Here is a 15,683-nt window from a genome sequence, read left to right as displayed (position 1 = left end):
TATGCAGTATCTCAAAGGAGTCCTGGGGATATAACTCACAAAACCTGGGATCTGGGAGGTGAAGCATACAGTGCAGAGATTGGTGATGCTAATAAAAAGAGTTTATTCTCATCCCTCAGTTGTGGAATTTCTAAAATATTTTCACTGAAAATATGCATAGAAAGCCACTTTTAATACCTGTCGGTCGTAGCATCGTCTATTCTGGACAATATACTTCCCCACCATGTTGTTTTGAAGTCGCCTTTTGGGCTTATCAGCAAGTCTTCTGTTTCTTCTGAAATTTCCTTCACTCATTGAGTTGTTGTTTTTTTATTTTTCTTCCTACATTTCCATCCTATTGTTCTTCTAATCTATTATTTGTCAAGAACACAGTGTACTAATTAGTTTCTTTTCAACAAAATCAATCACAGGCTCTTTGCAGACAATTTTTTTAATTGAAAATTTGCTAGAGGTGTTTTTTGTTTTTTTAATTGAACGCTAAGTTCTTGTGTCTGTGCCTCGCCCTTTATAAATCAGCTTGCAGATGAAAAATAAAAATTCAGAACTCCCCTCCCCCAATACACCTCTAATGAAATCCTAAAACAAATTAGCATATGTGGAAAAACAGTTTTTGCTTCCAGATGCTAAGTGCAAATGGCATCACAAGGTGGTTGAGGTCTAGCTCTGAGAGCTTTCTGGCGTTTTCCTCACTGCAAGATGTGAAGCTACAGGGAACCAAGCACAGGGCCTTCTCAGTAGTGGCCCTCCCTGAAGATGTCAAACATATAAACAACTATTTGACTTTTAGAAGATATCTGAAGGCAGCCCTGTTCAAGAAAGTTTTTAATGGTTGATGTTCTATTGTGTTTTAAATACTTTGTTGGAAGCCGCTCAGAGAGGCTGGGGCAACCTAGTCAAGTGAACAGAATATAAATAAAATCATCATCATCATTTAGTGAGGAGAATTCCTCACTAAAATGCTGGTTAATTTCCATGTAGATTCTTTAAAAAAAAACCAAAAATCACTAATTGTTGCAAAATGTTGAGAAATGAAGACTGGGAAAATGAAAAATTAAGGGATCCAAAGTTCACAGACCCTGCCATCCATAGCCATATAGCTTAGAATGGTGACTGTCAGACTTTAATGGTCTAGCAAGACCTTTGGAAGATGATAGATGCAATCCAGAAATAATCCCATGGTTTTTCCTTTGAAGTCTCATGGTAACCTGTTTCAGAATTATTCCACAGTAAGGATTAAATTAGAAGGCCAGGTTAAGCTTAAGGATAAACCTGCAGCTGTCACTAGAAATGCCAACCATGAATTTACTTACCTAAACCCTCCCACATCTAGAAGAAGAAGAAGAAGAAGAAGAAGAAGAAGAAGAAGAAGAAGAAGAAGAAGAAGAAGAAGAAGAAGAAGAAGAAGAAGAATAGTAGTAGTAGTAGTAGTAGTAGTAGTAGTTTGGATTTGATATCCCGCCTTTCACTCCCTTTAAGGAGTCTCAAAGCGGCTAACATTCTCCTTTCCCTTCCTCCCCCACAACAAACACTCTGTGAGGTGAGTGGGGCTGAGAGACTTCAAAGAAGTGTGACTAGCCCAAGGTCACCCAGCAGCTGCATGTGGAGGAGTGGAGACGCGAACCCGGTTCCCCAGATTACGAGACTACCGCTCTTAACCACTACACCACACTGTAGAACATCCTTCTCTATCCTGGAGCTCTCCAGAGGTTTTGGACTACAACTCTAACTGGCTCCAGCCTGCATGGGCTTTTAGTCTAACACATCTGGAGTGCCCCAAGTTGGTGAAATATGTAGTAGTACTTATAGCAAGGGTTTGCTGTGGTTGCCAGTGAAAAACATACTTCTGCATAGCATGGACTCCATGCCACAGTTGTAATGGCTGCGGCCACCTTCCTACACTGATAAGGCAGGTTAAGTGATCATGAATGCCATGCCAGCCCCTGGGAAGGTGCGCTGATGGCATCAGCACTCACCAAGTGATCCATGTGATCTTAATGCTTAGCCAATAGCAGGCATTTTAGCTGAAGCATGGAGCCTTCACCCAGCATCAGCTGTTTTTCACCAGCAACCATATTGCACATGAAATACAGTGGTACCTTGGGTTAAGTACTTAATTCATTCCGGAGGTCTGTTCTTAACCTGAAACTGTTCTTAACCTGAGGTACCACTTTAGCTAAAGGGGCCTCCCGCTGCCGCCATACGATTTCTGTTCTCATCCTGAAGCAAAGTTCTTAACCCAAGGTACTATTTCTGTTTTAGCGGAGTCTGTAACCTGAAGTGTCTGTAACCCGAGGTACCATTGCATTTGAATCTGGTATGAATGACATAAGGCTGTGTATGAAATAAAATTATTTATAGGCATTTATAGGTTATGGGTTGAGTCCCTCTCCCCTTGGGCACTGCCTCCAACAGCTCTCCCAAACCTGATGCCCTCCTGATGTTTCGGACAGCAACTGTCATCAGCCCAAAGTAGCATGTCCAATAATCGGGGATGGTGGATGCTGTAGTCCAAAGTATCTGGATGACACCAAGTTAAGGATGTCTAGTCTAAAACTCTGGAAGCAGAGCCAGGCAGCTTCACAGCCTATAATAGCACCCTTGGGAATTATGCAGATGCCTTCAAGCCCTCAGATGATGCAAGATTCTTGTATTATTGAATATCCACCCATCAGCCTGTTTATTTTAAAGTGAAGAAAAACCTCTACATTTTCATTTAATCATTAGTAGAGGTAGGCATCATTAAAATAGCTCATTTGAATTCTTCATGGGCCGTTTGTTCCTGTATTTCATTCATTACCTGTGCATTTCTAATTAGAATGGCTGAAGTGCAACAATTCTTTTACTTTCTCTGATTAACAATTATTCCCAGACAGGGTTTTGGAACATTTTTGGAGATTTGATTTACAACAGAAATGTGAACTTGGGATTTGTTTGTTTGTTTGTTTGTTGTTTCTTTTCTTGCTTGTTCATTCATCTATATCTATCTATCTATCTATCATCTATCATCATCATCATCATCATCTATCTATTTATCAAAGCAAATCAATAGTCATACTTTCCCATCTGAGAGAAAATGGCATTTCCCCTTCCCTAATGAAATCTCTGAGCATCTAGAATTATGAATTTTGTATCTAGTTTTCCAGTCTAGGTATGTCAGGCCTCAGCCAAGGTTCAAGACAGGCTGCAGCTTGCTTGTAGTTCTGACAGATGAGAAAATGGGGGTCAAAAGGGCCAGAGGGAGATGATGTGGTCAAAGACAGGCTGTCAGAGATCCAAACTACATGTGATGGGAACTGTGCAAAGATTGCCAAAGACATCCCATAAGAAGAGCCTACTGGATCAGACCAAAGGCCTATCTAGTTTGGCATTGCGTTCTTGAAATATACTCGGAGTCCTGTAGTGATTTCATGCTATTTATTGCAGCTTGTAAAACAGTGATTTGATTGCCCCACAAACCTCAGGCTTTTATATACATTATTTACACAATGAGTCCTGTCTGATTGGCTGATTTTGCTTCACTCCTGGAGCCTGATTGGTCTTTTCCTGCCAATCAGTTGTTGCATTCTACGATCCCACCGGCTTAATATGCTGATTAACTTCCTCCTGGAGTCTGATTGGTCTTTTCCTGCAAGCCAATCAGTTGTTGCATTTTAGGATCCTATTTGCCTATTGTTCTAGGATCCAAGCTTAGTACATAACAGTTCTCACATTGGCTAAACAGATACCAATGTGCAGCTCAAAAAGCAGGATCTGAATGCCAGAGCACTCTCCACTCCTGCAGTTTCCAGCAACAGGTATTCAGAATAATAATGGCCACAACAGTGGAGGTAGAACATAGCCTTATCCTCTATGAAGATGTCTATCCTCTTTTAAAGCCATCCAAGCTGGTGACCATCCCAGACTTCTGTAGGAGCAAATTCCATAGTGAAGAAGTAATTTCTTTTTTCTGAATCTTCCCACATTCAGCTTCATTGGACATCCATGAGTCCCATCGTAATGAAAAAGAGAGAGAAAATTCTTAATAATTTCATATTGCCTCTTGCATCTCTCAATCTACCATGACTAGCCTATGTCCCCTCTGCAAATCCGTAATATTTAATTTGGATCATAACAGAGCATCCTAATGATCTCAATTTCCTCATCACCAGTCTGTTGCCTGCAGATGAAGATGATGAAGAGCAATTAGTTGTGGAATGCCAGGACACAAAGTGACTTCTCCTAGATGGTGATGGTGTGTGTGTGTGTGTGTGTGTGTGTAGGAGTGGACATTTGCTAATTTTCAAAGCAGCTGTCTTAGCTGAGATATCCTGCTAAAACTAGGGGTGGAGAACCTGTGGCCTGCCATGTCTTACCAGGCTGCGACATCCATCACTTCAGCCAGCATAGCCAATGGTCAGGGATCATGAGCTCTGGAGCAGAATGACATCCGGAGGGCTGCAGGGTCCATATCTCTAGTTTAAATATATACACAGAATGGATACATTTAATCATTCACCAAGTGTGAGGCTTCAGGGAATCCTATCCCTCCCACAGTGGCAGCCAAGAAGCAGATAAACAAAAAGAGTTCTTACCAACTCCTTTATTTAATATTCACACAGAAGGAATGCAGTCTCTCTTAGATAATGGCATTGCTCCAAGTAAAGTCCCACCCCCTACGTCTCTCCTATTCTACGTCATCTGTGCACCAACTGATCTGTGCTTTCTGCCTCTGAGCTTTCTGTTCTCAATGCACTCCGGGTCCTGGGAGAGGGGGGCTCAGGAATGCTTTCCCAAGATACTGAGTCTGTTAGCTGTCTCTTCCCTGGTGCTTCCTCTTCCTCCTGCCCCTTTCTCAATATTTCCCAGCTTCTCCCCTCTGCAGCCCCTGAACTATGACCTTCTGCAAACCACTGTTCTAAATCTATACTGTCCTCCTCTTCTCAGAAAGGTTAAGGAAGAGGGTAGGGCAGTCCCCACCATTCCTCCTCAGTCCCATCCCTGATATCAAGTGATAAATTACCATGGTAAGCATGTAAATCTCCTAGCAAAACAGTAATCTGGATCTTCCTGCCAACTCACATGTGCTCTTGCCCTCATGATAGATAGGAGATACCAGGTAAAAACTCACCCTTTTGTCAGGCTTTTTGATCGGTAGTCATTTAGAAGTTATGAGGTGGTAATTTTCTTGTTTATGTACTTCTTGATAATTATTTTTTTTATGTTCCTGCTTAATATGTATTGTGTTCTGTAGTGGCTTGTTCTGCTGCAAACTGCCCTGTGCCCGTTTCTGGCAAAGGGCAGTACAGAAATATCTCAGGGGGTTTCTTATATACAAATAAATTGGTGAGATGTTCATCGCCCTTCCATAAGTTATTCGTAATCTGGGAAAGGAAGCAGCAATACTCTCCCCACTTGGCCTGTTGCTACAGAAACCAAAGGGAGAGCACAAATGCCCAGTAGTGGGCAGCACAGTGGAGTTGTGGCATTCACTTGATTACCATTTGATGGATCTCTACTGATTACCAGAAAAGAGAGGCAGAAGAGCAAGGCAGCAGGGAGTTGGCACAGTGCAAATGCATTGGCAGGAGTGCCAGATTGGATCTGTCAGTGCACTTGCACAGCACTGACCTCCCTGCCGCCTCGCCCATCCCTCCCAGTAACCACCAGCAACTCGGCTGTTTGGAGGTCAGGTGAGCACTATCACCCTACCGTGGCATCTGCTGCTGTGAATGCCACAGTGCTGCCACTTGATGAATGGTGGTCTGCATTCATTCACGGGCAGAAGTCTGCATGAACCGCTGCTTCCTTGAAGAAAAATGATAACTGCTCCCATTCCACAAGGTAACAATGACTATTTGGAAGAATTTCCTCAGGCAAGGAGCTCTGCCGCTTTTAGAAGGGAGGAAGGAAATACAGTGATTAATAACCTGCTTTTGTGGGTTTAATTTTAAATGGTCTGATCCTAAGCTAATTTATTTGGAGGCAAAGACAAATTGTTGCAATCAAGTGGCTACATGGTGGCTACTGTAAATTCCACTTTTTGAGGCGATATGTTTCTGTACAGCTGCTCAGCATGCAGGACCATTCCTTTATGCTATTGTATACTCACCTTTAGAAGAGTTTCTGTTGGAATGGAGGTGCCGTACAAGGAGGCCTATGAACAAGGAACTAACCACATGGATCCAAGGGCATCAACAAATGGAACCCAATGAGTCTTGAGTATTATTGGCTTGTGACAATGTGGATGCAAGCTTTTTCATTGATAATGTTGGTGATATGGAACACGTTCCCTGCTGAAATTTGAGAAAGCCCATCTATATTGACATTTCATGGGCTTTTGAAGACACACCTGTTTACTCAGCCATTCCCGTGATTTCTCAGCTGATTCTCTTGTTTTAATAGCTACGTTGTCCTCTTGTATATTTTAAGAATGGATTTTCACATTTTCCTATCATTAATTAATCATTTAATTAATATCCCGCATAAATAGCTTCTAAGTCATTTACAAGTAAAATACACAATAAAACCAATTTAATCAAAATGTTAAACTAAACATTCACAATAAAAACAGACAGTAAAACATGCCTGTTTAAAAACTGGAACAGACAGGAAAATATTTAAAACAGTTAAAACAGGAGGTTCAAGGAGATCAGGGGTACGTTTGTCTCTAAACAGTTGTGTGGCAGAATGCCCATACTAATGGAGGCTCTCATATTTTGTCAGGGAGAGTGTTCCACAATACTGGTGTCGCGATTGAAAAATCCTGCTTCTGTAGTACCACAGGCTAATAATAATCCAGCCACAGCAGAACTAACCAAGTTTCTATAACTGGATTTTATACTTTGTGAGCTTCTTAGCTCACAAACAATATATATATATATATATATATATATATATATATATATATATATATATATATATATGAATATGAAAAAGAAGAAGTCATCATCTTGGTCATATGAGTCTGGCCTGAATACCACTGATTCCATGGAAATGTGCCTTGAGCCACCAATATAGCCACAATATACAAGCCACTGTAAATCCATGTATATGATGTGTGTCATCACACAGAGAACCATTCATATTGAGTGAATTGGGGAGTTTTCACCATCCCAGTTTTTGTTTCAGAAAGTTGACAAAGTTCAGAGTGCTCTTCCACATGAACAGTTCATCACAGGATGAGAGCTGTCGTGCTGTGGGGTTTACAGTGGCTTCTTCATGGTGGCTGAAGTCTGTAGACCAGCTCTCTCTAAAACTTACTTTATTCAGATAAGGTTTTGCTTTTTCCTCTTGGCGTATAACAAGTCTGTGTACTTATGTGGCCACAATTTGGGGATGTGGCATGGCAGAATGTGGTCAATTTTTTAAAAGTGGGTGCATGAGAACCTTTGGATTCATGCAATTTAGTCCTCTGTATTAATTTCAGCAATTAAAGCATCATTAGATACTTAATTGGAAATCTGGCTTATAGAATTATAAATCACATCAGTGATGTGATCTGGCATTGTCTGTTATTACACTTGCAAATGATTTGCAATACATGCTCAATAAACAACAGGATCTCAGTTTGGGGCTCATTTTCTAAAATCCATAAAGGAAAATGACTAGCAGCAAGATATCATCAGACAGCTTAATTGATTGCACGTATTGCATTTATTTTGGAGCGTCAGTATGAGTGATCATCTTTTAGATGTTCCAGGGATATTAGTATAACTATCATATTGATCAGCCTGAACCTTTAGGCTATCATTTTCCTTGAGAACCCAAGACAGTATCCCCCCTGCTTGCAGCATTGGCAGAAGGCACATAGTCATGTGCCAGCCCATTATGCTCAGCTGGGTAGCAAAACATCCTGCGGTTACATGAGACCAAAGTGGCAAGAGAGAGACCAAGTGGCAAGGCTAGAACATGTTTCTCCCTAACAAATGCTTCATCAGGACGTCTTTCATTTCCTCTGGAAAGTTCAAGAAGCTGTAAGGCAGCATTTAGCGTGTGGGTGGTCTTGGGAAACACAAATGCCAAGTGGATTCTCTGGTCTTTCTTCAAGGCTGCATTAACAAACTCCCATCCAGGGTGCTCTTTTTAAACAGAGACTCTGTTAGTTTTAGCACAAGGAGGAAAGTTCACACTTCCCTAGAGGTAGGACTGCATGTTATGGCATCAGGCCAATGTCTTCAACATGGGTCACCATCAAATAGCATTGGCACATCAGCAGTGGGCTGGAGAGAGAGTGTTGAATTCTTTTTCTGCCCCTCACTCCCAAACCCCCTCCCCTTCCCATGCTTCCCCCACCCCCACCCTTCTCTCAAAGCCCAGATGGAGGAGGAATACTTCAGTACTTCTTTCTGTAAACCTATGCCCACTGCTTTTTTGCAATGAGCTGCATGTGAATCATAGAATTTGAGAGTTGGCAGGAATCCTGGGGGTCATCCAGACCAGGGGTCAGCAATTTTTTTCAGCAGGGGGCCAGTCCACTGTCCCTCAGACCTTGTGGGGGACCAGACTATATTTTTTGGGGGGGGGATGAGTTAATTCCTATGCTCCACAAATAACCCAGAGATGCATTTTAAATAAAAACACACATTCTACACATGTGAAAACACCAGGCAGGCTCCACAAATAACCCAGAGATGTATTTTAAATACAGTGATACCTTGGTTTATAACCATAATCCGTTCCGGTTGTAAACCAAAACAGGTTGTAACCCAAGGCGCACTTTCGCCAATGGGGCCTCCAAAAAAAGGGGGGGTTGTAATCCAAAAAAAGGGGACACCCACTTCATGGTTTGATGTGGTTGTAATCCAAAACGGTTGCAATCCAAAATGGTTGCAAACCAAGGTACCACTGTAAAAGGGCACATTCTACTCATGTAAAAACACGCTGATTCCCGGACCGTCCGTGGACTGGATTTGTAAAGCAATTGGGCTGGATTCAGCCCCCGGGCCTTAGTTTGCCTACCCATGATTTAGACTATCCCCTGACCAGTGCACAACTTGGCAAGCACAGCATCTCTGACAGACGGCTATCCAGCCCCTGCTGCTTAAATATCTCTGTTGAAGGAGAGCCAGCCACTTCTGGAGGCAGCCTTTTCCCAGCGCCAAACAGCTCGGATGAAAATTAGCATCTTAGCAGCACTGTGGATTTGCTGCCTGCTGGGAATCATGTTCCATTACGCCAATGGAGCTGCAAGCACAATGGATTGGATCCAATGATTCTGTTCCATGAGTGGAAAGGGTCCTTCTCTGAGCAAAGCTCAGTCAACGAGTCAAGAGGAAGGTCTGGATCCAAGCCATTTTTAACCAAGGACAAACTTTCATTGCATATGCTGCTCCTTACGTTAGGGCTTCATGGCTTTGCTTCTTAAACTGTCAGGGATAAAATATATGCTTATGTTTGTTTGTTTGTTTGTTTGTTTGTTTGTTTGATTGATTGATTGACTGACTGACTGACTGACTGATTGATTGAACACTTGCTATATCACATTATGGAATTCCCCCATCTTAGCAATGTTATGCAATCCCTAGCTGACTCGTATTTTGCCCAGAGCTGTTATTCATTTTGCTAATATCCTGGCATTTATTGCTGAATGCATCCACTTTTTCCAACAATCTTTGTTCTCCTTTGGCATAAAAAGAGCAGAAAGTTTGTGTGGGTGACGGAAGAGATTGTGCCAAGTTCCTAATTTGACTGAGCTCTTTTTTCCCTTTCGTTTTTTGCATCTCGCTCCCTCCTTCCAAGCCTATCTATTCCGTTGTGCAAAAGTCACACATCTTGGTTTCATTGCTTTCTCTCATGCCTGCCTTTTCTATTTGTTATGTTTTCCCCAGCTCTATTGCTAATGCAGACATCTTTGTTAGCTGCTACCATGATGGTGTGGAGCCTTGCTTCATTAGAATATACTGCTTGTTAAATTCAAAAATGTATTTTTTTCCTCTAGGCTTTTTAAAAATAAAATAAAATTCTTGGCTGTGGAGTAGTCGCTTGTGTGTGGGCCTGGATGGATTTCCTTCTTCAATGTTGCCATCAAGAAACAGAAACAAGAGATGCCACCAAGGTGGGTGGAATCAGGCACAGCTAAAGTAGATTTTCAAGCACATTATTGCCTAATGCGGATCAATAGCCTATGAGTACGAATACTCCAAGTTCCAAATGAGTTCTGGACAGGGAAGTGATTTCATGAACTGCGAAAAGCAGTTTAACAACCTATGAATCATTTCACCCACTGTATTTCAACAAACAGCACATCTGTTTTTCCCATTTTTAAAATATTTGCTCATTATAATGTTATACCTAAAACAACTAGTGTGGTCCAATTCAGTAGTATGCTGCATCTGGGGCACCATCCAGAAACCTCCAACGCACATGCCTTCAGGTTTGTCCCTAGGGACATATGAAGTTGCCTTATACTGAATCAGTCCATTGGTGCATCTAGCCCAGTATTGTCTTCACTGACACACAGTAGCTCTCTGGGCTTTAATGTGGGTGTTTCTTCCAGCCCAGAGATGCCAGGGATTGGACCTTCAGCATCCAAAGCAGATGTTCTACCACCAAGTGGGTCTTCTCCCCTAAGATCCCATGCTACATAACTGAGCTTGATACTTCTGAATGGGCCACCATTCAAGCAATTTCTTTGGCCTGTGGAACTCTTGTCTCTACAAGAGTTGTAGAGATGTTCATGAGATGTTCCAAGTTCCCATTCACATCTCTCTGAGTCAGATATCTGGGGGACACCTCTCTATTCTTACCTTTTCTTATCCATCCATACAATGGAAATAATGAGATGCGGGGGCGCAATTAGTGCCAGCACCGTCCATTAAGAGTTTGGGTGTAATCTTCGACACCTCCCTTTCCATGGAGGCGCAGATTGCAGCTATAACAAAGGCGGCATTTTTCCATCTCCGCCAAGCTAAGCAGTTGGCTCCTTACCTCTCTCGCCCTGACCTAGCCACTGTGATCCACGTGACGGTCACCTCCAGACTGGATTACTGTAACTCGCTCTACGTGGGGCTGCCCTTGAGACTGACCCAGAAACTCCAGCGGGTGCAGAATGCTGCAGCGAGACTTCTTAAGGGGTCTTCGCTGCGAGATCATATTCATCCGGTACTATACCAGCTGCACTGGCTCCCGGTGGAGTATAGGATCAGGTTTAAGGTGTTGGTTTTAACCTTTAAAGCCCTATACGGCCTAGGACCCTCGTACCTACGGGACCGCCTCTCCTGGTATGCCCCACAGAGAAACTTACAGTCTTCAAATAAAAACATCTTGAAGGTCCCAGGCCACAGAGAAGTTAGGCTGGCCTCAACTAGAGCCAGGGCTTTTTCGGCTGTGGCTCCGACCTGGTGGAACACTCTGTCACAAGAGACTAGGGCCCTGCGGGACTTGACATCTTTCCGCAGGGCCTGCAAGACTGGCTGTTCCACCAGGCCTTTGGCCAGGGCACAGCCTAACTCCCTCCCTTGTTTGTGCTGTACTTTTGTACTGTTTTATTGTTGTTAGCCGCCCTGAGCCCGGCTTCGGCTGGGGAGGGCGGGATATAAATAAAATTTATTATTGTTGTTGTTGTTGTTATTATTATTATTATTATTATTACCAGCTTCATTTAGTCAGTGTGACTATTTTCAGGTAAACATGCCTAGGTTAGGGCTGCACTTAATTAAAAAAAATAAAATCTGACTGTGTGGTCTCCATTCTGAGCAGCTTCTGTGATTATGAGATACAAGCCAAATAAACAAAAAGTATTCCAAAATGGCGAATAATTTCCAGATCAGAAAAGAATATATGAAGTAGACCTGTCTTCCCAATGAATATGACAAGGAAGAAATAAATTCACAATCAGTTTTTTGTTTTTAAATCTACAATTACGACCTTCAAAAATGTCATTTTATACTTTGGAATTGGAGGAAACGTCTTCAGGTGCCATAAGCTGCTGTAAAGGGTTGTCATGTATTGCTAGACAAATGAGAACAAATTTGGTAGAAACAGATCCAATTAGACTGAAGGCATTGCAATTTTGCCAACTTACATAAGGTGCAGGGAAAGAGCTAAATGCCTAAATACATTTCAGTTTTGAAAATGGGAAGGAAACATACAAGTGTTAATGAGTCACAATGGGAAAATCCTGCAATCAGCTCTTACTCCAGTAGCCCATTACTTTAATGACTAGAAATGGGAAATCCATGAATAATTTTGTCTTTCCAGTTTTAAAAAAACAAAAATACATTTTAATACTCACTCCTATTTCCTTTTACTTTAATCAAAACATCAGGCTAGAATATTTTGGCTGTCTGGCTGTCTTTTATGTGAGAGTCTACAGGCCAACCATTTTGTACTAATAATTTTACTCTTTGGTTTTATTGAATGGTGGGGGTGGGGGACACAATAGCAGAGAGTCCATGAACGGGTGTTGAAAGCTGGAAAGCACTCATATACTTTAAATATCCAGATGCAGCAGGATGCAAGACCAGGATGCAAGACCAGCTGCATGTGGAGGAGTGGGGAAGCGAACCCGGTTCACCAGATTACGAGTCTTAACCACTACACCACGCTGGCTCTCAGGGACGTCCCTGATTTAGAGAAGCCATCCCGGTTTCTGATTTGACCCCCGATGTCCCTATTTTCATCAGAGAAATGTTGGAGGGTATGCTATTGGCTGGTGAACATTTATATTCAAAACCTTCCTACATACTGAACTCCCAGAAACTGCTGGTGTCACAAGCTAGCACAAGATCACTAAGCAGCTGCTCTTCAATCCAAACACTTAGCATCATCCACCCAAAACTGAGTGCTGTCAAGTTATTGTTTCAACTGGAGACCATTTAACACATAGTTCACTTTCCCACTGACATCATTGGAATAGGCAACACTGTTAATGCATGTTTACTCAGAGGTACGGCCCACTGAGCTCATCGAGTTTTACTCCTTAGTAACTGTGCTTCGGTTTGCAACCTTAAAGTTTTTAATCTTTGTTGGATTGCGCCCGTTGTTATTATGCAATCCTTAAAGACACCAATAGAAAGATATACCTCCCTGTTGGTAACAGATGCTACCCACCGGATGGTAGAAATATTATTCCAACAAATGTTGGCTTTTGGAGACAAATGGCTTTATTGTACTGCTAATCCCATCCGGTTGGAGTTAAGCATTCCATGGAGATTTGGAGTCACAAATATAAAAGACATAAGGAGCTGCTGATCTGCAGTTGCTATAGGTTGACAGAACACTGTAAAATTTGAAAATGGAGAACTGGAAGGGTAATTGTCATGCACTTTTAGTTGTGTGGGGGTTTTTTTGGGGGGGTGCTAAGATACATTTTTTCCCTCCAAAACTGGAGTTAGGAAAAAATGAGTATTTCAAATTCCAGTCCAGATTCTCGAGTTACTTATGCATTCCCTGTTTCCTTCCATCCATTGTCCCTCATTTGGGTAAAATAGTTTGCATTGAAATGAGGGATAATGTGTTACTTCCATGCCGGATATAGACTCTTTCTATGGAGTTCATAGTGCTGTTCTGTGGGTGACAGAAATGTGAAAGACATCAGCTGTGCTAGTTCTTCAGCCATGAGGTGGTAGTAACAGTTTTGTCCTTCCAGGCTCAACAGGGTGCAGGTATGATAGACCCTTCTAATGTCATGAATCTCATCAAATTTCAGAAGGATAGATGTCCAGTGGTACCTCGGGTTACATACACTTCAGGTTACATACATTTCAGGTTACAGACTCCGCTAACCCAGAAATAGTATCTCGGGTTAAGAACTTTGCTTCAGGATGAGAACAGAAATCGTGCAGTGGCAGCAGGAGGCCCCATTAGCTAAAGTGGTGCTTCAGGTTAAGAACAGTTTCAGGTTAAGAACAGACCTCCAGAATGAATTAAGTTCTCAACCCGAGGTACCACTGTAGTGGGTTTATTGTAAGGGCAGCTTTTTACAGTTTCGGAGTTGGTAAAAAATAAAAAAAAGTGGTTGGCTTCCCTCTTTAGGTGTTACACTGAAAGTTGAAAAGATGAATATGCAAATTGAAAACTAATGGGCAAAACAATTAAGTGTCTACAGTCCGTGTTTGAGTGCAGTGTCTTATTATGTCTGAAGCCACTCTTAACAGATCAACAAAGGGAACATTAACACATAGGGAAAAAATCATTGAGCAAGTAGACTTTTAGCTCTTTTCCTGGCCTAAATATATACTGCCACATGACTTCTACAAATGCTATGCACTACATCAAGTAACTGATACATTACCAGAGCTTAGGGTTACCAGTTAGAGTTCCCAAAGACTAGATCCAGAAACCATCTCCATTGTCTTGATTAACTCTGAAATATGTGCAGAAATAATGGAAAAATAGTGCCTCTAAGGATGTGCAAAGTGCCTCTGTTTAAGAAAGTAACCAATGAGTATTACTTACATTACTTATATATCACATGCCTACATTCAGCTCAATTCTGTACAATCAGAATACAAAAACAGAACACATATAGTTTAGTTTAATTCAATGCCATAGTACCAAGTATATTTTACAGGAAGTTTGACTTTTTTATTTTTTGGAATGAACAATTTTTGACCTAACTTTTCCAGCATTTGATGTGTTTTTATATTTATGCCTTGTGATTGGGCCCTATTACATACATGCCATAAAGCAGTTTGATAAATCAGGAGAAGTGTGGATTTATATGGAGAAGTTACATTTTGCCATCTGCGTGTGCGACTCAGGGGAGGGTAGGAATGTTATCAGAAAATTAATATTTTTTTCATTAGGAGACTCCTAAATATTGCCTGGCTATTTCTCTCTTATCAACACACTATATTTTTCCTGAGCCAAATGAAGCAGTTTCCTATCAACAGTACAAAATTAATCATGGGGGTTTAATTTCAGGGTGCATTTATCTTTGGAAATGCATTTTTTAAATTTTCTTTCCCCCAAAATATTACACCTGCTTGTTTTATAAATAAGATTGGATTTCCCATTCGCAAGAGCATAACTCAGAGCATACCATGAAAGGCAAAGGATAGGGGAAGGAGATAGCTGTGCTGCAGTGAGACACACATCTGTTCTTTATGATGGTGGTGTACAAGTTCATTAATAATAATAATAATAATAATAATAATAATAATAATAATAATAATAATAATAATTTATTATTTATACCCCACCCATCTGGCTGGGTTTCCCCAGCTACTCTGGGTGGCTTCCAACAGAATATTAAAATACAATAGTCTATTAAATATTAAAAGCTTCCCTAAACAGGGCCGCCTTCAGATGTCTTCTAAAAGTCTGGTAGTTGTTGTTCTCTTTGACATCTGGTTGGAGGGTGTTCCACAGGGCGGGTGCCACTGCCAAGAAGGCCCTCTGCCTGGTTCCCTGTAACTTGGCTTCTCGCAGTTAGGGAACCGCCAGAAGGCCCTCGGCACTCGACCTCAGTGTCCAGGCAGAACAATGATTAATTTACAGCAGGGATGGGTAACTGGTTCCTTGCTACCACCAACTATGGGCCAAGTTTGACAGGAGGCAGGGACTCCCACCTGTCAATCACCTGACATCACAATAATGCCCAGTGATTTGTCTTTGCCTGCCAGGGTTGAAATCATGCGCCCCCGATGCTGTGCACAGCACTATTCAGGCCCCAAATGCTAAGCTGATTGGGGAAGTAATCGAAGGTCAAACTGAGGCATTAGTGTCCCAAAGGCTGATCTGAATACAGCAGTCACAAGCTT

General features: G+C 41.8%; 1 long non-coding RNA gene across 1 annotated transcript in view; it reads right to left on the bottom strand.

The window, feature by feature from the left end:
• Positions 1-3,400: 3,400 nt before the first annotated feature.
• The window catches only part of LOC309378442, a 57,947-nt gene continuing 45,664 nt past the window's right edge, over positions 3,401-15,683 (bottom strand). Inside the window, exons 3-4 of the long non-coding RNA XR_014172077.1 lie at positions 4,353-4,449; positions 3,401-3,966 (exon numbers count right to left, since the gene is read on the bottom strand). This is a non-coding gene — a long non-coding RNA (uncharacterized lncRNA). The remainder of the gene's footprint in view (positions 3,967-4,352; positions 4,450-15,683) is intronic.

This window comes from Podarcis melisellensis (genome assembly GCF_964234715.1).
Source record: "Podarcis melisellensis genome assembly, chromosome: 9".
In the NCBI taxonomy this organism is placed as follows: domain Eukaryota; kingdom Metazoa; phylum Chordata; class Lepidosauria; order Squamata; family Lacertidae; genus Podarcis; species Podarcis melisellensis.
The sequence above is the reverse complement of the archived record's forward strand: the minus strand, read 5'-3'. Positions and strand labels throughout refer to the sequence as shown.